General features: G+C 38.0%; 1 protein-coding gene across 1 annotated transcript in view; it reads right to left on the reverse strand.

Annotated features, from left to right (window-relative positions):
- The window catches only part of LOC129483194 (septin-7-like), a 200,271-nt gene that overhangs the window by 94,405 nt on the left and 80,344 nt on the right, over positions 1-25,522 (reverse strand). The gene's annotated exons all lie outside the window — the stretch shown is intronic.

Genomic DNA, 25,522 nt, shown 5'->3' on the forward strand with positions numbered 1-25,522 from the left:
GTGGTGGCGGGCGCCTGTAGTCCCATGTACTGGGAGGCTGAGGCAGGAGAATGGCGGGAATCCGGGAGGGAGAACTTGCAGTGAGCCGAGATCGTGCCACTGCACACCAGCCTGGGCTACAGAGCGAGACTCCGCCAAGGAAAGAAAAAAAGAAAAGAAAGAAAGAAAGAAAGAAAGAAAGAAAGAAAGAAAGAAAGAAAGAAAGAAAGAAAGAAAGAAAGAAAGAAAGAAAGAAAAGAAGGAAAGAAGGAATGAAGGAACGAAGGAAGGAAGGAAGAAAGGAAGAAAGGAAGAAAGGAAGAAAGAACATAGACACACTCATGAAGAATTCTGCTATTTAAAGAGAGAGTAGAGAAAGAAATGTCCACAGGAGGCTGATAAGGAGCAGCCAGAAGAGCAGAAGGAGACACTGGAGAAAGAAAGTATCTGGAAATCAAACATTCTCAACAAGTTTGGCTCGAAAATAGTCTCAAATGACGCAGAGAAGATACTGCAAAACGTTCACCAGTCAACTTACAAAGGAGAAATGGAAGCAAACGAGGGAAGTTCAACAGAGTGGTGGACAGGGCAAGTGTTCAGTACGTGCGGAGAATAAGAGGAGGAGGGAAATGGAAGTAATAAGGTAGACGGTGATAAAATTTCTCATTAACTTGGATGTGAAGAAGACAAAGGAGGCAGACAGAGCAGCGAGGGAAATGGATTAAAGAAACAGTAAGAGAGCAGAATCATAGATGACTTGTCAGCAAGATGGGAAACTGCTTAATGTCTTGCAACCATTCCCTTTTCTCCAAACACAATGATGCGATCTTAGTTCAGATTTCTTCATTTGGGACCAGGGTTACTATAAGGGGTTCCCATCCCCGTCTAACCCGTTAAACGGGCTGGAGGGGAAGGTCTGTTTGTGTTTCTTTCTCTGATTTTGTTTTTCAAGATTAGAGAATGTTGAGAAGGAAAGGTGCAGAGAGAAAACTTCAAAAACTCGTAAAAAATAAAAAGCCTGAAAATTCTAGAAAAGGGGACACAAAGGTGGAAGTGTGTAGCAAAGGCCAACACTGAGCTTCAGAGGAGAGAAGTTTCCCTCTGTGGATCCAGAGCAAAGAAGGAAAGGAAGGGCGCAGATAGAGGTATGTTTACAGTCAAGGAAGGAAGAGCAAAACTCAAAAAAAGATTTAAATTGTTTTAATCCTTTGCTCAATCATCAAGAATTTAGTCATTATCACAAATGAGGCTATATTATAATAAAGATTTATTTAAGCCCTGCAATAAAAAAAAAAACTGATTGGTGGGTAAAAGAAAACCCAAACAAAGCATTACCCAGCATGAAGGCAACAGTGTTGCCAAGAACTACAGGACAGAGCATCTCTAGTTAGATTATCAGGGCTACCGTGACAGGAGATATTTAAATAATTTGTAAAAGTGATTAAGAAAACATTTTAGATGTATTGAATGGCACTAATTAATATTCAGTAAATAATATAGCTTATTATGCCCAAAGTTGACACTCAGCGATTCCCTGGCCTCAGGGTGAGTTGAACGGAAGTGAATGTGAGTGGGAGAAGGAAGAACAGATGGTGGAACTATCAACTTGAGGGAGAGGTGTGCAGGATGGGTCCAGGGCAGGGGAGAAGTAGAGAGAATGCCTCTCATAGCCCCTCACTTTATCACCAATAACCATCCTCTCTGATGACACACAGGGGTGTTCCAATTCCATCCATGCAGCACCCTCATTCTCCACCCTTTATTCTCTTTGTCCAGCCTGCATTCTCTTTGTTGTCAATAATTTTATACTCAAAACATAAACATTTTAATTTCTCATGGAAAATTTCCAAAAATTCTATGTACTGGATCTTAATTAATACTAGAATATAGGTAGCAAACAGAAAACATTCTCTCACCAAAATGTGATATAGCTAGAAATATCAAAAAAAGAAAAATGAAATACCACTACCAATTAGAAATGTTTAAATTAACTATAAATAACACTTAGCTCAAAGAAGAAATCAAATCCAAAGCTGTGGCTTACTTTTAAGAGATAATGAAAAAATAACAGATTTCAGAACTTAAGAGACACAGTTAAAGCAGTGCTCAGAAGAAAATCTATAGCTTTAATTATTTTTATTATCAACCCAAGAGCAATGAAAATAAATTAAATATTTAACTCAAACAATTACAAAAGACATCAAAATAAAATTTAAAAGAGATGAAAGTAAACTACATTTTAGTCAGAAATAAATGAATTATGAGATGAGGAAAATGAAAAGTGAAACTAATTATTAAATTGAAGAGCTGATTCTTATAAAATATAAAATACATAAGCTACTAAAGTACTCTAATAAATAAAAAAGAGAGAACATAAATACCAAAATTTAGAATAATTAGGTAAAAATAAGATACAGACAAAATTTTTAAATGTTGAATTTATTGTTCAACCCTATGCAAATAAATTTAAAAACTTGAATGAAATGGAAGATTTTCTGAAAAAAAGTTTACATTACCTAAACTCCAACAAGATTTTTTAATGTAAAACAAACCAATTGACTTTTTTTTAAAATGGTTGACAAATTTTCCAAGACATACGCTTTCCCATAATGGTATCTGACCCAAATAATTTACAGAAAAATTTTAACAAGTCATTAAGGAACAGGCATTTCCAATACTATTTAAACTGCTCTACATTACAGAAAATAAAGAAAAAGTTCCTAAGTATTTTTGTAAAGCTATTACCAATGAAAATATAATACACAAAAGCCAAGACAACCTTATGGATCAATCTCATTTGTAAGTATCAAGAGAAAGTTCTTAATAAAATGTTAACAAATAGAATTGAGAGTATATACTAAGAATAATAAAAAGCTACCAAGCATGGTGGTGGGTACCTGTGGTCCCAGCTACACGGGAGGCTGAGAGAAGAGAATTATTTGAGTCCAGGTGTTTGAGACTATCCTGGGCAACATAGCAAGAACTTGTCCCTTAGTAATAATAATAATAATAATAATAGTACAATATTAAGAAGAAATACTCCTTGATGACAAATGAGATTCATTTTAAGAATGCAAGAATGTTTCGACATTAATACTAAACATAATATCTATGAAGCAAAGGAGGCAACATATCATAAGATTATGCCCTAGTTTCTAAAGGAGCATTTTATAATATTCAACATAATATTGTGTAACAATTACTCCTGATGTTTTGAAACTCCCAATAAATTATAAGTAGATGACTGTTTCTGAAATTCATATATCTTGAGTCAAATTGCAGCATCATGATTAATTGTTAAATACTAGTAGTATCTTATTTTATTAGAGTCAGGAATAAGATGAAATTTTACCATTATCCATAATATTAACTGATATTATTTCTGAAAATGCTAACTACGGAATACAGAAATAAAAATTGTAAAAATTAAAAAGAAAAAGGCAAAATTTTATTGTTTGCCAGTATTATAATTGAACAGCATGAACTGAAAAACTGTTAGAAGAACTAAAATACTCAGTTGGCTTATTACAAAATTACCAATAAAATCAATGTATTTCCTGTATAAGACAACAATCACCAGAAAAATAAGTTTTAAAATCTCATTTACAATAGCAGCATTTTAAAAAAGAATAAAATACTTAAAACTTAATAAACCAGGCCAGGCACACACCTGTAATCCCAACACTTCGGGAGGCTGAGGTGGGAGGATTGCTTGAGCCCAGGAGTTCAAGACCAGCCTGGGCAACATAGTGGAGCCCTGTCTCTACGAAAAACAAAACTAAGAAATTTAGCCAGGCATGGTGGTAGGTGCCTGGAGTCCTAGCTACTCAGGAGGCTGAGATGCAAGGATGGTCTGAGCCCAGGAAGTTGAGGCTGCAGTGACCAGTGATAGTGTCACTACACTCTGGCCTGGATGACAAGAGTGAGACCCTGTTTCAAATAAAACAAAACAAAACAAAAACCCACACATACACGAAAGAAAAAAATTAATAAGGCTCATAGAAGAATTCTATGAAAAAAATGTTAAAACTCTACTGAGATACATAAAGACAACAAAAAGTAAAGATAAATACTGAGCACTCATACAGAAACACTAAATGTTTTAAATGGCTCAATTATTCCAAATTTTATTGATATATTTAATATTCCAAGCACAATGCAAGAGTTTATTTAAGTTGGCAAGCTCGTTCTAAACTTTGTATTAGAAAACAAAAGGCAAGAATACTAAGGAAATTTACAATAAAGAGTAATAAGGAGAAACCAGACCTGCCATGTAGTAAATAGTCATCAAAACCTTTTAGTAGCAGAGGCCAAATAAACAGATCAAGGTACAGAGTAGAGAATTTAAAAATATCTCCACATAAATATATGAATCCAATATGCTAAAGGTGGCACTTTAAGTCTTGGAGGAAAAAATAGATTGTTCAATAAATGCTGTTACAATAAATGATATGGGTGGGAAAAAGTCATGTGTGATTCCCATCCCACTCTACCAAAATCTTACATATTTTAACAGAATTTATTTCAATTCTAGATGCTTCAAAAATTATTTGTTGAAAAAAAGTAAAAATGAAATCATGGAGAGGTTTACTATGAAGACAGAATAAACATACTTTTCTTTCTTCCTCCACTAAGTAGAACTAAAATACCTGGACGTTAGCACAATTTGCAAGTGCAAAAATGTAGAACCAGCTCAAATGCCCATCAATCAATGAGTGGATAAAGAAACTGTGGTAGATAGATGATAGACAGACAGATAGATAGATAGGTAGACAGATGATAGATAGATAGATAGATAGATAGATAGATAGATAGATAGATAGATGATAGATAGATAGATAGATGATAGATGATTGATAGATAGATAGAGATAGAGATAGAGATGGAATACTACTCAGCCATAAAAAGGAATGAATTGATGGCATTCGCAGCAACCTGAATGGTGTTGGAGAGTATTATTATAAGCAAAGTAACTCAGGAATGAAAAACCAAGCATAGTATGTTCTCACTTATAAGTGGGAGCTAAGCTATGAGGATGCAAAGGCATAAGAATGATACAATGGACTTTGGGGACTCAGGGGAAAAGAGTGGGAAGGGGGTGAGGTATAAAAGACTACAAATCAGGTTCAGTGTATACTGCTTGGGTGATGGGTGTACCAAAATCTCACAAATCACCACTAAAGAACTTACTCATGTCAACAAATACCACCTGTTTCCCAAAAAAATAAAGCCATGGAAATGAAAAAAAATTTAAAAATAAAATGCATGGGCATTATCCATCAAACAAGCATAGAAAATGTTGAAACGTGGAGAAGGCAAATGGGCCAGAGACCTTGGGATGTGAGGTACCTCCTTAGGGGGGGAGTTCCCTGAATTTCTATTTTGCCTCATAGATCCCAGCCTTGGACCTGAGGAAAGCAAAGCTGACATCTGAAAACCCCATAAATTCAGACCCAAAAAGCCCCAACAGAAGCCCAATCCCTCCAGCCAAAGACAAAGATGGGGCAGCCCATCAAGACAGGAACTTTCAGACAGGAAGCACTCTACCCCAGCCACACACCATAGGAAAAAGGTCTGTGGCCCCACTCCCACCCACCACAGCAATGACCACATGGGACACTGACTTCCACCTTCTCCAGGCTGCAGCAAGGCACCCCACCGACCTCAGGTTCAGTCAGGCTCCTGGGAAGACTGGCCTTCCACACACAGCTGGCAATAGCAAGCTGCCACTCCGCATCCCTACCAGGGTGGTGTGGGAGGGGGCCCAGTGGAGGGTCTGGGCTTTCAGCACTACCAGTGGTAATGAAGCCACCTCCCTACTCTGTGGTATCAGTGGAGGTTATGTGGGCAGAAGTCGTGAGTTACTTCTACCCTTCCCAGCCGGAGAGGTATCAGTGGAGAGCTACTGGGGAACTAGAACCCAACCATCACTCAGCAATGACAAAGAGCCCCAGCAGCAATGTTGACAGCCATGATGCAACTAGCTGAGAAAGCAATTTACAAACATATTTACAACAAATGAAAAATAGCCTAAACAAAGATATAAAATATGTAAAGAAGAAGAACCAAATGGGAATCTTAGAACAAAAATATACTGTGGCTGAAATAAAAATCTCAGTGGATGGGCTCCATAGCAGAATAAAGGGAACAGAGGAAAGAGATAGTGAACTGAGAGATAAAGCAATTTGCTAATTTGCTACAAATGAGTAAATCTGAAAAAGAGAAAATTTAATCTCTTTTCCAAATATATTAGAAAATAAATAAACACAGTCTCTGCGACCTCTGGGACTAAATAACAAAACATCTAAATTTGTATTATCTAAGTCCTTGAAAAAAAAAAACAGAAAAAACTATTCAAAGATATATTGGCTGAAATCTTTCCAGTTTGGCAAAAGACATAAATATATAGATTCCAGAAGCTAAGGGAACCACAAACAGGAGAAACCCAAAGAAATCCACACAAGATAAATCATTTTAATTCTGAAAATTAAAGACAAAAGGAGAGGCAGAGCAGAGGTCAGGCTGCACCATCTGCAGTCCAGCTGCATTTTTCTGCTATTGATCTTTTGTTCTCCTTCATCCTTGGGCTCATAGAAAGATGGAATCCCCATTTCTGGGTCTCCCAAATGCATCAGTCTTAGAAATAAATAGAACTTCTCTCTCGATGGTTTTAGAATTGAGAACACTTATTTCCCAAAATCTACAAAGAAACCTTCTGTTGTATTTTATTGGGCCAGATTTGGTTATATGCCTGTTTGTAAAGCAATCCCTGGGCTAAGAAAGTGCCTTATACTGATTGGCTTAGCCTGAGTTTTCTAAAGCAATCTTTATGGCAAAGGAGAGGAACTACTTGATTAAATTAAAAATTAGGTCCCACACTGGTGTGTGGTGAAATAAATCCCTCCCAGTGTACCACAAATTATAGTGTTCTCTAGCAATTAATATGAATCAAGTATTGTCCATGTGATAGGAGATGAGGGCTAAACTAATAAAGGGCATCTTGAATTTACCATCTTTTTCAAGCAACATGTATACATCCTTTGGATTTTCTATAATTAAAGTCCCCAGCCTCCAAATTGCAATATTTCTGAACTGAGAATTGCAAGCAAGGCTGGAAGGATGGCAGTGAGCTCATTGGTAACAAAGCCAGTGTTCCTCCGTTGGCTTATCTCAAGAATATAACATTTTTCCTATCAAGCAGACTTTGCTGTGCAGACCACCTACAATTTTATAAATCAAGTCTCCCAAATATCTGAAGACAACCTATACAAAAGGAGGCACCCATCAGCCTGATGTGCTACTAAGCATGAGGAGGCATGGCCACAAGGCCTTTGTGTGACATGTACTTGCCTTTCTCGCACTGTTAGTTTCTCACTACACAGTAAATAAGATCCTCTACATTAAAAACTATGTGTCACTCCTCACCTCCGTTCCTTCTATATACAAAAAAAAGAAGCTGAAACTTAAAGAAAGTATGACTTATCTTATGACATATAATTGGTAAGTTTTTGATTCATAACCAGTTAGTCGAATTTTGCATTCGGGACTGTCTTCACCATACATGTAAGATTTTTTTATTAGCTAATGACATCATTCACCGACAATTTAAGTTCAATTTTTATAGAAATTGTTATAAACAAGTTATAAAAATACATTAAAATACCACTCCTATATTTTAATTCTTTCTTAAACACAAATAATTAAAAATAGATGTGCCTGCTGCAGGATGCCATGGTCACTTGCAGATGTGTGGCAGAAAAATCATTTCTGATTCTTATTTAATCTGGTGGTTCATGAATTAGCCGTCAGAGGGCACCCAAAAATGAACTTCCAAAGCAATGTGATTAACATGCTCAGCTAATTTATGTATAGGAAGGTTTATGACCTCTTCCTTCAAATTTTTAGAGTACATTGAATCTATAAATTACCTTGGGCAGTATGGCCATTTTCATGATATTGATTCTTCCAACCCATGAGCATGGAATGTTCTTCCATTTGTTTGTATCCTCTTTTATTTCATTGAGCAGTGGTTTGCAGTTCTCCTTGAAGAGGTCCTTCACCTCCCTTGTAAGTTGGATTCCTAGGTATTTTATTCTCTTTAAAGCAATTGTGAATGGGACTTCACTCATGATTTGGCTCTCTGTCTGTGATTGGTGTACAAGAATGCTTGTGATTTTTGTACATTGATTTTGTATCCTGAGACTTTGCTGAAGTTGCTAATCAGTTAAGGAGATTTTGGGCTGAGACAATGGGGTTTTCTAGATATACAATCATGTCATCTGCAAACAGGGACAATTTGACTTCCTCTTTTCCTAATTGAATACCCTTTATTTCCTTCTCCTGCCTGATTGCTCTGGCCAGAACTTCCAACACTATGTTGAATAGGAGTGGTGAGAGAGGGCATCCTGTCTTGTGCCAGTTTTCAAAGGGTATTCTTCCAGTTTTTGCCCATTCAGTATGATATTGGCTGTGGGTTTGTCATAGATAGCTCTTATTATTTTGAGATACGTCCCATCACTACCTAATTTATTGAGAGTTTTCAGCATGAAGGGTTGTTGAATTTTGTCAACGGCCTTTTCTGCATCTATTGAGATAATCATGTGGTTTTTGTCTTTGGTTCTGTTTATATGCTGGATTACATTTATTGATTTGCGTATGTTGAACCAGCCTTGCATCCCAGGGATGAAGCCCACTTGATCATGGTGTATAAACTTTTTGATGTGCTGCTGGATTCGGTTTGCCAGTATTTTATTGAGGATTTCTGCATCAATGCTCATCAAGGCTATTGGTCTGAAATTCTCTTTTTTGTTTATGTCTCTGCCAGGCTTTGGTATCAGGACGATGCTGGCTTCATAAAATGTGTTAGGGAGGATTCCCTCTTTTTCTATCGATTGGAATAGTTTCAGAAGGAATGGTACCAGTTCCTCCTTGTACCTCTGGTAGAATTTGGCTGTGAATCCATCAGGTCCTGGACTCTTTTTGGTTGGTGAGCTATTGATTATTGCCACAATTTCAGAACCTGTTATTGGTCTATTCAAAGATTCAACTTCTTCCTGGTTTAGTCTTGGGAGGGTGTATTTGTCGAGGAATTTATCCATTTCTTCTAGATTTTCTAGATAATTTGCATAGAGGTGTTTGTAGTATTCTCTGATGGTAGATTGTATTTCTGTGGGATCGGTGGTGATATCCCCTTTTTCATTTTTTATTGCATCTATTTGATTCTTCTCTCTTTTCTTCTTTATTAGTCTTGCTAGCGGTCTATCAATTTTGTTGATCTTTTCAAAAAACCAGCTCCTGGATTCATTAATTTTTTGAAGGGTTTTTTGTGTCTCTATTTCCTTCAGTTCTGCTCTGATCTTAGTTATTTCTTGCCTTCTGCTAGCTTTTGAATGTGTTTGCTCTTGCTTTTCTAGTTCTTTTAATTGTGATGTTAAGGTGTCAATTTTGGATCTTTCCTGCTTTCTCTTGTGGGCATTTAGTGCTATAAATTTCCCTCTACACACTGCTTTGAATGTGTCCCAGAAATTCTGGTATGTTGTGTCTTTGTTCTCGTTGGTTTCAAAGAACATCTTTATTTCTGCCTTCATTTCATTATGTACCCAATAGTCATTCAGGAGCAGGTTTTTCAGTTTCCATGTAGTTGAGCGGTTTTGAGTGAGTTTCTTAACCCCGAGTTCTAGTTTGATTGCACTGTGGTCTGAGAGACAGTTTGTTATAATTTCTGTTCTTTTACATTTGCTGAGGAGAGCTTTACTTCCAACTACGTGGTCAATTTTGGAATAGGTGTGGTTTGGTGCTGAAAAAAATGTATATTCTGTTGATTTGGGGTGGAGAGTTCTGTAGATGTCTATTAGGTCCACTTTGTGCAGAGCTGAGTTCAATTACTGGATATCCTTGTTAACTTTCTATCTCATTGATCTGTCTAATGTTGACAGTGGGGTGTTAAAATCTCCCATTATTATTGTGTGGGAGTTGAAGTCCGTTTGTAGGTCACTCAGGACTTGCTTTATGGATCTGGGTGCCCCTCTGTTGGGTGCATATATATTTAGGATAGTTAGTTCTTCTTGTTGAATTGATCCCTTTACCATTATATAATGGCCTTCTTTGTCTCTTTTGATCTTTGTTGGTTTAAAGTCTATTTTATCAGAGACTAGGATTGCAACCTCTGCCTTTTTTTGTTTTCCATTTGCTTGATAGATCTTCCTCCATCCCTTTATTTTGAGCCTATGTGCGTCTCTACACGTGAGATGGGTTTCCTGAATACAGCACACTGATGGGTCCTGACTCCTTATCCAGTTTGCCAGTCTGTGTCTTTTAATTGGAGCATTTAGCCCATTTGCATTTAAAGTTAATATTGTTATGTGTGAATCTGATCCTGTCGTTATTATGTTAGTTGGTCATTTTGCTCATTAGTTGATGCAGTTTCTTTCTAGCCTCGATGGTCTTTATAATTTGGCATGTTTTTGCAGGGGCTGGTACCAGTTATTCCTTTCCATGTTTAGTGCTTCCTTCAGGAGCTCTTTTAGGGCAGGCCTGGTGGTGACAAAATCACTCAGCGTTTGCTTGTCTGTAAAGTATTTTATTTCTCCTTCGCTTATGAAGCTCAGTTTGTCTGGATATGAAATTCTGGGTTGAAAATTCTTTTCTTTAAGAATGTTGAACATTGGCCCCCACTCTCTTCTGGCTTGTAGAGTTTCTGCCGAGAGATCAGCTGTTAGTCTGATGGGCTTCCTTTTGTGGGTAACCCGACCTTTCTCTCTGGCTGCCCTTAACATTTTTTCCTTTATCTCAACTTTGGTGAATCTGACAATTATGTGTCTTGGAGTTGCTCTTCTCGAAGAGTATCTTTGTGGCGTTCTCTGTATTTCCTGAATCTGAATGTTGGCCTGCCTTGCTAGATTGGGGAAGTCCTCCTGGATAATATCTTGCTCATTGTTTTCCAACTTGGTTCCATTCTCCCCGTCATTTTCAGGTACACCAATCAGATGTAGGTTTGGTCTTTTCACATAGTCCCAAATTTCTTGGAGGCTTTGTTCATTTCTTCTTATTCTTTTTTCTCTAAACTTCCCTTCTCACTTCATTTCATTCATTTCATCTTCCATCAGCGATACCCTTTCTTCCAGTTGATTGCATCGGCTACTGAGGCTTCTGCAATCTTCACGTAGTTCTCGAATCTTGGCTTTCAGCTCCATCAGCTCCTTTAAGCCCTTCTCTCCATTGGTTATTCTAGTTATCCATTCATCTAATTTTTTTTCAAAGTTTTAAAATTCTTTGCTATTGTTTTGAATTTCCTCCCGTAGCTCGGAGTAGCTTGATCGTCTGAAGCCTTCTTCTGTCAACTCATCAAAGTCATTCTCCATCCAGCTTTGTTCCATTGCTGGTGAGGAACTATGTTCCTTTGGAGGAAGAGAGGTGCTCTGCTTTTTAGAGTTTCCAGTTTTTCTGCTCTGTTTTTTCCCCATCTTTGTGGTTTTATCTACTTTTGGTCTTTGATGATGGTGATGTACAGATGGGTTTTTGGTGTGGATGTCCTTTCTGTTTGTTTTCCTTCTACCAGACAAGACCCTCAGCTGCAGGTCTGTTGGAGTTTACTAGAGGTCCACTCCAGATCCTGTTTGGCTGGGTGTCAGCAGCGGTGGCTGCAGAACAGCGAATTTTCGTGAGACCACAAATTCAGCTGTCTGATTATTCCTCTGGAAGTTTTGTCTCAGAGGAGTACCCAGCCAAGTGAGGTGTCAGTCTGTCCCTACTGGGGGATGCCTCCCAGTTAGGCTGCTCAGGGGTCAGGGACCCACTTTAGGAGGCAGTCTGTCTGTTCTCAGATCTCCAGCTGCGTGCTGGGAGAACCACTACTCTCTTCAAAGCTGTCAGTCAGACAGGGACGTTTAAGTCTGCAGAGGTTCCTGCTGACTTTTTGTTTGTCTGTGCCCTGCCCCCAGAGGTGGAGCCTACAGAGGCAGGCAGGCCTCCTTGAGCTGTGGTGGGCTTCACCCAGTTCGAGCTTCCTGGCTGCTTTGTTTACCTAAGCAAGCCTGGGCAATGGCGGGCACCCCTCCTCTAGCCTCGCTGCCGCCTTGTATCTCAGACTGCTGTGCTAGCAATCAGTGAGACTCCGTGGGCATAGGACCCTCCGAGCCAGGTGCGGGACACAATCTCCTGGTGTGCTGTTTTCCAGGCCCATTGGAAACGTGCAGTATTAGGGTGGGACTGACCCGATTTTCCAGGTGCCGTCTGTTACCCCTTTCTTTGACTACGAAAGGGAACTCCCTGACCTCTTGTGCTTCCCAGGTGAGGCAATGCCTTGCCCTGCTTCAGCTCATGCACAGTGCACTGCACCATCTGTCTTGTACCCACTGTTTGGCACTCCCTAGTGAGATGAACCCGGTACCTCAAACAGAAATGCAGAAATCACCATCTTTTATGTCGCTCAGGCTGGGAGTTGCAGACCGGAGCTGTTCCTATTCGGCCATGTTGGCTCATTTTTTTAAGTAATGTTTTTCAATGATGAAATAATACAACTAATGTGTATCCATGTGAGCATGTGCCATGGGACATGCGTAATTAGCAGTATTGGCAGAAATCATGGCCACTGCTCTCCTCTGAGCCAAGCGATTCTTAGGACTCCGCCCCTTGAGCGAGTGGTTGGATTGGCCAGCTTAGAGATAGTGAGTCAGATGGTAAATCAGGATTGATCCCTGGGAAGGAGGGCAAAACATGTAGAACAGATGCCCATACAGATGGAGGAATAGGGGACAGCCAAGGACCAAAGTATTTAAAGGGCTTTTAGGTTTATTGGACACAAGAAGCTAATTGAATACGTTAGGGGAAGGAACAACCCAATAGAAGCCTAAGACCTGTTTTCCCATGGACAACTCATGTAACCTACAAAACCCTCTCCCTTTCACTTCACTTTCAAATATGAGGTAAAAAGATTGGAGTAGATGAACAGTAAATCTCCTTTTAGTTTGAAATTTTAATTATTATACACAAATCACCTCCTTTTACTCATTTGCACTTGAAAACTGTCAACTATATTGGCTCATAAAGGGAAGCGCTGAAACACGAAGATTAAAAATCATCCCTAATGAGCTTTGACTGTCATGATGTGGAGGGTTTATGGCAATATATATTATGTTCTAATTATACTATTTTTAAAATTAATAATTTTAATTTGGTGTTTGATTTTAAAAGATAGAAGGTGACCCAGAGAGAAAGCAGTAAGAGAAACCAAAAAGAATAAACGAATCTGTGTTTGTGTCACAACCATCTCATAGGGCATTACAGAGATCCATAAATTATGAGCTGCTTTATCTCTAGAGTTATTGACCTTTAGTTGTTCTCCATTCTGTGTTGATTAAAAAAAATCGGCCAGGCGTGGTGGCTCACGCTTGTAATCCCAGCACTTTGGGAGGCCAAGGCGGGCGGATAACGAGGTCAGGAGATCGAGACCACAGTGAAACCCCGTCTCTACTAAAAATACAAAAAAATTAGCCGGGTGTCGTGCCGGACTCCTGTAGTCCCAGCTACTCAGAGAGGCTGAGGCAGGAGAATGGTGTGAACCCGGGAGGCGGAGCTTGCAGTGAGTCGAGATTGTGCCACTACACTCCAGCCTGGGCGACAGAGCAAGACTCCATCTCAAAAAAAAAAATCATTCAATTATGAGTGAGCCATTGTTTTTGGAAGCACCCTGCATTTACCACTGTATTAGCAGAAAGAGAAAATAAAGAAAATTGATAAAAAGCTTTGTATAAAAAGCAACATACAATATTTTCTACTTTTCACTATTGCATTCTAATGATATAGTTTCAAGATCATGAAGTAAAAGCAAAAATGACATCAATGTAGGTAAAAGAAAATTGTAGAATCAGATTCATCCATTTATTTCAACTTGACTTATTGTTAAACCAACATTTTATTAGTCTAGCTATCTTCTATCCTGAGGTTATAGATCTTATTTAAATTTGCACCATTTAAGGAACAAAGGATAGTTTTTCCTCTTTCATAATGGTTCCTGTAGAATTATTTTCTCTGAGTCTCAATTTGATACAAATTATTCAATGCAATTTAGATTGTACCAACTGTTGGTTTTTATTGGCCACATTCAAGCTAATCTAGTTGTGTAGAACCTGGGCTCTTTCAGGTACTTCACAGCAAGAAAAATTGTCTTCCTCTTCCTACCTTTTGAGTAGAAATTTGCATATTACTACTTCAACTACTTTGACATTGCACTTTATGTTATTTAAACTTGTATCATTTGGCACGTGGCCTTCTCCTAAGCTGGCTGACTGATCTCATTACTTCATTTTTATGAATGTCAGAATATCATTTATTTAAAGAAATCTCACTTTTATTACCTGGTTCCAACAAATGAAGTGGTTGCAAATGTGTTATGTGCAAGCTGTACGTGCCAATAAAATTTATTTTCTGGAAGGAATGAAAGCACACATAGTAAGTTATTTCATCTTTACTGGTCTTAGAGCATGAGCAGCATACTCAAGCAAGACAAGGGAAGATTGTAAGGCAAATTGTTTCCCAGAAACTCATAGTGCTCCCCAGCAAAACAAAATGTAGGCAAAAAAGGGGAGAACTCTGGATAGACAAATATATTTTAGCCTAAAAATTTTCTTCCATTCTTTTCTCAGTGGCTTAATTACTTTACTAATAAGTTTGCTTTTATAGATGTTCTTTAGTGTTACTATTGCACTAATTTTGGAGAACCTACAAGCAAATGTTCAGATTTTCACATAAGTCTCCAAAATTTCATTTGATTTCAACACTAATTAAATGTCTACTATGTAAATTTAAATTGTGGTTAAGGTTTTTGAACGTATCCTTTGCATAGGTTTGGGGGATCTATTTTCCATCCTCTGCTTGACCTCCCTTTAAGCACTAGGCCTCTTCCACAAATAACCACTTCTGTAAGCTGTGAGTGTTTCTTTTAATCACTGCAACAGAATTTTCTTTCAAAATACCCTTCTCTGACATTGCTCCCAGAAATAAAAAAAAAAAGGTGTCATGGTAGATAAAGCATAAAAAGGGAAAATTCTTTTGAAAATGCTTCAAACACTAAATACATTTTAGAAGTTCTAGCTAAAGGTAAAGAAAAATTAATTAGACATATACCACATCATATTCTCCAGTCATCTTTCTCCTAATTAGCAAAGGCCTTCCTTTTTGGTGCTACTGAAGGAGAAAATTTCATTAAGAATTTGTTGCCACAGCAAACACACTGGTGGGAACTGATGGAGGCATTTGTGAATATCAAATTCTTTTATTGGTAGACATTGCTGGAAGCCAACAGAAAGAGTCAGATGAGGGCTATCGGGGTTCTCTCTGACATGTTACAACCACAGGAGGGTTTACAATAAAAGAACGAATTCAGCCAACTGAATTCAGCCATCCACTCAAAGAGGAAAAAATAGTTCTATAGACAGTCATATACCTGTTGTGAAAACTAAGTCGAGTCTTCACTTTGACTGTGGAGCATTCAGACCCTATTTTGCCTAATAGGTTCTTTTGAAGCAGATTGGGCAATATTTTAGCAGTGAAATTCAGCTAACAGAGCAGTCAGAATCAAAGAGCAAAATCCATGCATTTGTCTACAGAGCTAATCCAAATCCTAGTCTACAGCGTTATCCAGAAAAGGTATTAAGCTGGTGAGAGTCTTACGTGCTGCTCACACAAGGCAGATCACGGCTGCAGAATATCTCCAGCCAAATCACATTTCTTAAATGAGAATTATTTCACCAACATCTGCTATGCAAAATTTTTCACCTTCTGGGATTGATCAGAGATAGTTAGCTGGCACCCTACTATCAGCCACGTCTGGAGACTTCCTGCGCTTTAATTAATTTTTCCAATGTTAACCAAACAATTCTAAGGTGTGTATTCCTGATTAGAGTACTACATGTGTTCATCAATTGCTTCTAGGGTATACGGTATACTCTGTGTGTGTGTTTGAAGTAGGAAATGTGTGTGCATTCAACTGATTATGCCAAAGTACTTCAAAACAAATCACAATCAAGATAGTCATTTTCAAAGTACAGCTTGTAAGATGTGAATTAAAGATCACTGAATAAGTCCCCTTCCCTCAAAAATTTCACCACCCCAATTATTTTAAATGCACATAGAAATAAGCAATAAACATTTCTTGAATTGAATGGAATTGAGTTGACCCAGAAAGAGCAGGGTCTTCTCACACTCCTGTAGGCTCCAATTCCACAGCAGCCAGCACCACAGTGGAGCCCGATTTAGTGTGAAAACAATTCACTACCAAGGCCCCAGGACCCCAAAGTCAGGTTCATACAGGAGTTAAATTACCCCGGCGGGGACCGTGAAGGCAGCCCTTATCCCAAGACTCCAACTTTCTTTCAAATAAGATTTCAGTTTTAGAAAAGGCCATTAAATACTTTAGGATCTTAAGACTTCATATGCCATATATTTTATCTGCTTCGTTTTTTTTTAATCTCTTACTTGGGAGAAAAAAATGTTTTGAAAATTGCCAGAGTTTTGCTCTGAAAAAGAAAAAAAAGTATGATTTTTGAAGAGAGAAAAATTATTCACATTTGATAGCTGTTGTAAGGATGTCCAGGAATCTGGAATAACCTCCCTCCGAAGCTCATTGACCTTTACTGCTGGCAGACAACGGAAATGTGGCATGTCCTTAGTGTTTAGCTTGGTGGGACATTTGTGCTCGGCTCCCAAACTCCACAACTTCTGGGAAGCCTGCCCACCCCGAGTGTTCCCTGCCAGATCTAATCTATCTCACAACTAACCTCTTCTTAGCTGGAGATCTATTTCTCATACCTAAATATTGAGAAGGGCCATGGTTACAGACAAAAGCTTCTTTAGTTCTCATATTTGGAATTCACTCCATCCTCTTGATACTTAGCAGCCAAAGCAATTCGATCTCAAATCAACATTCCCAGTGCATGAAGCTTCAATATGAGGAAATTGAGTCAAGGAACACCCAACAGTGCAAGGCGAAACTTTAACCAAACCTTACTGGCCTGTACTGCCATAAGCTTTTTTCGATCCTTGCTTGAAAAGATTACCTTCATCTCCTACCTCAACTCAGATAATTCTCCATGAGTAACACTAGCATTAAATAACATTGGAATAAAATTAATTACATATGCTTCTCTCCCACAATCATACAAACCCTTTAAAACCAAAAGATTCGTAGTTGTATCTTTAGCACCTATCATTGTGCCTGGCAGGTTGCCAGAGTTTTTGGATCCAGGGGTCTTTAAATATTGTGTGCTGATTCTTCTCTGTGCAGGATACTTTATCAGTCCACCAAAGTTGCCCAGTGACTCCCTAGGCCTAAAGGATATGAAACTCAGGCTACGGATCCATCCGGAGCAGGAAAAGAGTGACTTCTCGGACGGGTGCGGTGGCTCACGCCTGTAATCCCAGCACTTTGGGAGGTGGAGGCGGGCGGATCACGAGGTCAGGAGATCGAGACCATCCTGGCTAACACGGTGAAACCCCGTCTCTACAAAAAATACAAAAAAAATTAGCCGGGCGTGGCGGCGGGCGCCTGGAGTCCCAGCTGCTGGGGAGGCTGAGATGGCAAAATGGCGTGAACCCGGGAAGCGGAGCTTGCAGTGATCCGAGATCGCGCCACTGCACTCCAGCCTGGGAGATAGAGCAAGACTCTGTCTCAAAAAAAAAAAAAAAGAGTGACTTCTCTCCCATGATTTAAATATCAGAGGAGATGTGCAGGACAGAGGGTTGGCTATTTCCAATGTCCTGTATTTAAATGGCAAGTAAAAGTCTACAAAGATTAGAAAGGGTGTGAGTCTCCTACCAGGCAGGGAAGCTGCCTGGTAACTTGGGCAAGAGGGTCAGCCAGAGAAGGAATGTCGGCAAGACAGGCACTGGTTCTTGAATTAAGAAAATTTAACAGCAAAGAAATAAACAATTTCAAAAACAAAAGAGAAGGTAGAAAATATATTTTTAAAATACAGGATTTCTCTGATAAAAGCAGAAAGGGTAAATCACTGTGGTTAACATAAGGCAGTTTTCCTAACTCTGCCACTATTTGAATACTGGATTAGCTATTAGTCTTCCAGTTAATAGTATATACATATTAAATATGATTATGTGTAAAAGTGGATGGATGGATAGACAGATGATCTGCCTTAACTTCAAAACAATAGTGAGATCGGTATGATTACATGGACTAAAAAAGAAAAGCTGCTTGAAATGAAGTAATTCCATACTGATGATCTCAGGCATGAGGGAGCAAACGACTCTTAATGTGATGTGAGCGCTGCATTTCATACGTTAGTCTCATGTGGCTTCCCTTTCAGCTCTTAACTGTCAAAGGAATTAGATGAAAACATAAAAGCTGACCCCAGGAGGCCAGGCACGGTGGCTCACGCCTATAATCCCAGCACTTTGGGAGGCCGAGGAGGGCAGATCACGAGGTCAGGAGTTCAAGATCAGCCTGACCAATATGGTGAAACGCCGTCTCTACTAAAAATACAAAAATTAGCTGAGCGTGGTGGCGTGCACCTGTAGTCCCAACTACTAGGGAGGCAGGAGAATCACTTGAACCGGAGAGGTGGAGGTTGCAATTTGCTCGCACCACAGCACTCCAGCCTGGGTGACAGAGAGAGACTCCATCTCAAGCAAAGCAAACAAACAACAACAAAAAAGCTGAAACCTGGTAACCTAACCTTTATGTGCTCAAAGTCCAAAGAGGGAGAGAAATCACAATAATAATAAGAAAAGAGAAAAGAGGAGGACACCCAATTGAAAGAAGCTATTTTGTTCAAAGACATAGACGTTAGCATATAAAGAAATTTACTGTTAAAAAATAACCACTGACATTCAAGGCGATAACATTTTGAGGTCTATACATTGCACCAATAACTAAAGCAAAAGATAGGAATTAACCTTCCCCAAACAACTGCAATTACACAAGCTGTAGGATTGTTAGATAAAATACAGGATCCACAGTTAAATTTCAATTTCAGAAAATCAATGATTCTTTTAGTCTAAGTCTCTCCCAAATATTTCATGAGGTATGATTCTACTAAAATATTCTTTATTGTTGTCACGAATCTAGATTTAACTGGATAACCTGCATTTTCACTTGCTAAATCCAGCAGTCCTACCTGTGTGTCCATCTATATCTGAATTTCTAAACACCTACAAAAATATCATTCAGCTTGTCATAAAATCACACTCAAATGCCCATACTCTGACAGCTGTTCAGATGCTAATACACAGTTTCCTGCCATTTGCAGCAAAAAAATTGAGCCACAATTACTTCCTGTATTTTAAAGTGATGGCAACAAGGCATATTAGGAAAAAAAAAATCAGAATTCTTCTCACCCTCCAGTGCTTGAGTCCTGGCCATGCTCTCTCTCCGTCTTGCTTTTTATAGTGAATCAGCAGTTCCAAGGGTAAAATTGCCTCATGAAGTTCCAGGGCATGAATCGGATTAAGTGAGTGGGCCACATTGTGTACCAAATTTAGAAGAGGATACCCAAAAACTCAGTAATCAAAATCAATAACATTGTAATGTAATATTGTTAATAAACTTGATTCTTTAGAGGAGTTTTAGGTTCATAGCAATATTGAATCAAAGCAATGTTGAAGGTACAGGAATAGCCCACAGGCCCCTGCCTACACGCATGCACAGCCTCCCCCATTAACAACATCCCCCCACTCGAATTGTACAAGGCTTACAATTGATACATCATGAGCACCCACAGTTCAGAATTTACGCGAGGGCTCACTCTTGGTGTGGTTCATTCTCCGTGTCTAGACACACATATAATGACATGCACCCACCCTTATAGTATCATACAGAGCAGTTTAACTGCCCTAAAAGTCCCCTATGTTCCACCTGTTCATTCCTCCCTCTCCTGTAACCCTTGGCAACCACCGATTCTTTTACTGTGTCCATAGTTTTGCCTTTTCCAGAATGTCATATAGTTGGAATTATGGCATATAGCCTTTTTAGATTGGCTTCTTTCACTCAGTAACATGTATTTAAGTTTTCTCCATGTCTTTCCATAGCTGGATAGCTCATTTCTTTTTAGCACTGAATATTTCATTGTCTGGATATTCTACAGTTGTTTTATTCATTTATCTACTGAAGGACATCTTGCATACTTCCAAGTTTTGGCAATTATGTATAAAGCTGCTATAAACATTCATGTGCAAGTTTTTGTGTGGTTATAAGTTTTCAGCTCCTTTGGGTAAATACCAAATATATTTTAAAATCAAAATTAATGCAAAAATTTCATGATTCACAAAATACCAAAAATTGGAATCAAAATAGGATCTGCACACAAGTATTTGCATGACTACTCCTCACTTGCCTCTCCTTAATCCTGGCCCTGGTTGTGAACCTTTGAGACACTGATGAACACCTTTGTCACCTTGAAGCTTTTCCTGTCAGCTCAGTAACAGTGAGATACCACTCCTCAGCTCCTGTGGCTCAGTTGCTGTGCATGGTTATCTTTGTAAGCTGGACAGAGACACCCTGAAACCAGTCCATGGCCACCATCCTCATCAGGCTGCAGAGGGCAGAGCAGAGCTACATCTAAAAACACACCATTTCTGTTGGAACTGTCATAGATGCATTTTCTGACCAATAGAAATAAAATGTCTTCAGAAAGAGATTTTTTCTACTTTACATTAAAATGCTGTATGGACAACCAATGACTTCATGACGTCTAAGATTGTGTCTTAAATTGTAACACACATCTAACATCTTAGCCAGAAAATTGTCTTTCAAGGTGAAAATATGGAACGTTTGGTTGCCCTTATTTTACAAACAGTCCTTTTTCTGCATATTAGCATGGACAGTATAAATAAACATACAATCTGAAAGCATGCAATGTAATCTTAATAATCAATGTGAAAAATTATGATTTTCCATGACTTTTGAAATGTTGGGGCAAAGGATATGAACAGAAAATTCTCAAAAGAAGACATTTATGCAGCCACCAAACATATGAAAAAAAGCTCATCATCACTGGTCATTAGAGAAATGCAAATCAAAACCACAGTGAGATACCATCTCATGCCAGTTAGAAGGGCGATCATTAAAAAGTCAGGAAACAACAGATGCTGGAGAGGATGTGAAGCAACAGGAATATTTTTACACTGTTGGTGGGAGTGTAAATTAGCTCACCCATTGTGGAAGACAGTATGGTGATTCCTCAAGGATCTAGAACCAGAAATACCATTTGACCCAACAATCTCATTACTGAGTATATACCCAAAGGATTATAAATCATTCTATTATAAAGACACATGCACGCATATGTTTATTGCAGCACCATTTACAATAGCAAAGACCTGAAACCAACCCAAAAGCCCATCACTGACAGGCTGGATAAAGAAAATGTGGCACATATACACCACGGAATACTATGCAGCCATAAAAAAGAATGAGTTCATGTCCTTTGCAGGGACATGGATGAAACTGGAAGCCATCTTTCTCAGAAAACAGACACAGGAACAGAAAACCAAACACCACATGTTCTCACTCATAAGTGGGAGTTGAACAATGATAACACATGGACACAGGGAGGGGAACATCACACACCAGGGCCTGTCACAGGGTAGGAGGCAAGAAGAGGGAAAGCATTAGGACAAATACCTAATACCTAGGTGACGGGTTGATGGGTACAGCAAACCACCATGGCACATGTATACCTCTGTAACAAACCTGCATGTTCTACACATGTATCCCAGAACTTAAAGTATCATAATAAAAAAATAAAAAAATATTTAAAACTTTCTTACTGCTGATTATAAATGCATACGTAAATAAAAAATTAGTTAAGCTACTATTTATTTGAAACAGAAACATGGAGAATGTTATTTCTTTGTAAAAACAAACAAAAACAAATGAAACAACTTCAGCAATTCCTTTTCTGGGTATATACTCAAAGGAAATTAAGTCAACACCTCATAGAGATAAATCTGCACTCCATTGTCTATTGCAGCATTATTCCTAATAGCCAAAATTTGGAAACAACCTAAGTGTCCATCAATGGGTGCATAAAGAATTTATGCTATATATAATGCAATATTATTCAGCTTCAAAAAAAATCCTGCCATTTGTCACAAAATGATGGACCAGATAGAGGACATTATTCTAAGTGAAATAAGCCAGACACAGAAACAAAAATACTACATGATCTAACTTATATATGGAATCTAAAAAAAGTTGAATACTTAGAAATAGAGAGTAGAATGGTGGTTGGTGGAGATGTGATGGGGGTGGCAGGTCAAGGGTAAAAACTTGTAGTTACGTAGGATGAGTAAGTCCAGATACCTCATGTCCAGCAGGAGGATAATGATAATATTGTACACTGGAGATTTCCTAAGAGAATAGATTTTAGGTGCTTTTATCACAAAAAAAAATGGTAACTATGTAAGATGAGGATATGTTGATTTGCTTGACTGTAGTAACCATTTCACTATGTATATCAAAACATTACGTCGTATGCCTAAATATACATAATTTAATCAAAACATTATGCTGTACCCTTAAATATATATAATTTTAAAAGGAAATAAAAAACCTACTTATAATCATCCCACCATTAAGAAAAGAAAATATAAAAACTTACCAAGAGTAGTTTAAACAGTGCCCGCCTTCTTCTCGTCTGATAATTGACAACATGGAGTGAGTTGTACTACAGAGTGAGTATCAGAGGAGCTGTGCAGGACAGATGGTTGGCTCTTTGTCTTGCTATGCTATACTTGCTATGAGTATAGCATAGCAAGACATCTTTGCTATGTCTTGGTGAATTACCATAATCTTTTCGAAGTTTGGATGGGCTTTGAACACTATTCTTTATGCTTCCAAAGTCATGAAATATCTCCAAGAGTTCCTCTAATGTAAAGTTTTTTGCCAGCATCACTTCCTCTGGGACATCATCATCCTTTTTGTCACAACCACTTTCCTCATTTATGTTGGTAAGCTCTCGGTCACTAAGTTCCCCTGATTGTAGTGTCCACATGGTAGACAAACGGTGGAGATGGCCACATCTATATCTTCTAAAATTCCATTTACTTTTGATGCAAACTTTACTCTTTACCTCGTCACTTTCTATTCTCCTCTGGACTTTGATCTTTGTTGGTCAGTTTCCACTTCCTATTATCTACTTTTGTGAAATGTCATGTGGATTCATCACTGAAGACAAGGAAGCAACACAACCACATGCTTAATCCTTTTAACTGATGCATGGTGACCAATCACTAGTAGATTTCAAAAGAAGTGATGTGATTGGTCATTGACCATCTTTTATTTGCATAATGATTTAAGGATTAAAGAGCTAGCAGTGAAGTGTGTACTTTATAGGGTTATGCATAGTTAATATACTGTGGTAACTGAAGTTTAAGCCATACTGTGAGTGTTACTTAACTAGACTCTGGTAACTGAAATTCATGCATATTGGAACTATGCAAAGTAAGAACTGCCTATATTCTAATCTCTTGCTTAATACTTCTAGCATTAAAATAGAATTGACTGAATATACAAGTTACATAATTGAATTTAGCATATTTTTCTCCTATTACCATTCAAAATATATTTTATACAAAATATATTTTCTTGGTTCCTCATCCCTTTCCCTTTCCAAAATAATATTAATATTCTAATAAGCTTTCCATACTAACATATCATAGAGAACAAAAAATCCAGTTCCTGAGGCCCATACTCTCTCCCAGACAGCATGCACATGGTATATTTTATAACCCCTCAAAAGCCATGCTGAGGTCAACACCATTCCAACTTAGTATGCCTTTCTAAGATTAGAGCCCAGAAAATTTCAAACTGCATTTCATAGTCTCCCCTGAAGCAAGGATTTTGCATGTGAACTAACATCTACTAAGCAGATACAGCCGCTGAGACTTGGAAGATGGAAGTCGGCACCATGTGCTTCCAGCTCTTCTGTGGTCTCCTGTGATGGTGGTGGCAGAAGAGGTTTCTTAAGGTTCAGTCCCTAGTTTTCTGGTTGCCGAGAAGCAGGTACAGTGGCAACAGTGGATTCCACTGGAAGATTCCCATGTCATAGCACAGTACACACTCTTGGTTATCTGACACACTTTATAGGATATTTATAGTTTAAGTTATTGTTCGAACCCATGACCCTAAAATTAAGAGTCTCATGCTGTATGACGGAGCTAGCTGGAAGACCGCTAAACTGTTTCTTTAGACTCATGTCTAGTTGTCTCTGTAATATTGAGTTACACAGTCACACATATTTCTAATTTAATTGTGTTTGGTTCATTATATATTACATTTTATGAAATGTAGGGTCAATTCTGGAACCTTTCTGTCTTCCAGTAGTCTTTATTTTTGGCCAGTAGTATATTGTTTAAACCACAGCAACTTTGTATAATATTTAAAAATAGATTGTAATTATCTCTATTGTCCATATAGTACTGTTGTAATAAAATATTTTGTTTTTCACCTTTTTCAGTATGAATTTCAGAATACCTTGAAACCTGTTATTAAAAGCCTGTTAAAATTTGCTTTGAAGTTATGCTAAATTCATGTAAATTTTTAAAATGTTTGAGTACGTTTTTACTATATCTAGCATTTTTCTGTTTTACACTTACCCATTTCCATTTTTAGTTTGTAATGTGCTAAGTTTCAAATACTATCATGTAATACATTTCTCTTCTTTTATTATGTATTTCAATTTGGATTTGTATTGATAAAAGTAAAAAAGTTGAATATGAAGTGACCTCTTCTTTCAAATTGGTCACATTCCGGTGGTTGTACTCAGGTCATTTAATATACAACCTCTGACTAAAACCACTGATTTTAGAGCCAGCTACTATTATTCGTTTTTCTCATCATGTATTTTCACCTCATTTATTCTGTTTTATTTTGTTTTTTTTTTAATATATATATGTAGGTACATACCCTAATTGTAAAATATATGTGGTTCGATTTTTTTCAGTGACAATTTTATTTCTGTTTGCTTCTATCTAGTATAGTAACCATGTAACACAATTTTTTCAGGGTCCTTTTATAGCTACTGGGAACCTTTGCCATGAAAATTGCACCAAAATATAAGCATAGGCAGGGAAGCTAGTTTTAGGTATATTAGCCATTGGTTTGTTATGGGCCCAAGGAAGGACAGGTAGTGGGAAATTATTTGGATGTCTATATTCTGTTTAGAATTTGGAGTGATTTTGGACATGATAATTTAATTTGAACTAGATCCTTCCTGATGTTATTATTAAGTTGTCTCCTTTAGTTTTCTGCATTCTCCTTATTAATTCTTGATTTCTAGGGTGTGTTTTCTCCCTGTGTCCTTCCCTAATCTTGTAACTGTTGCTCCTCAGTTTGTGTGTATGCACATGTACACGCAAGGATTTTTCTGATGAATGTGCAGGAAGTAGTGGTGTACTTAGTTTTACTTTACTTTTGCCAGATTCTACTAAAAATTTTAGGTGAGTTTAGCCCTGTTTATTCAACTAAATAAGACACTTGGGGATTTATATCTAAGGGAAAAATCTCAGTCATTGTAAATAAATGACCTAAAGT

This window comes from Symphalangus syndactylus, chromosome 5, assembly GCF_028878055.3.
Source record: "Symphalangus syndactylus isolate Jambi chromosome 5, NHGRI_mSymSyn1-v2.1_pri, whole genome shotgun sequence".
Taxonomy (NCBI): domain Eukaryota; kingdom Metazoa; phylum Chordata; class Mammalia; order Primates; family Hylobatidae; genus Symphalangus; species Symphalangus syndactylus.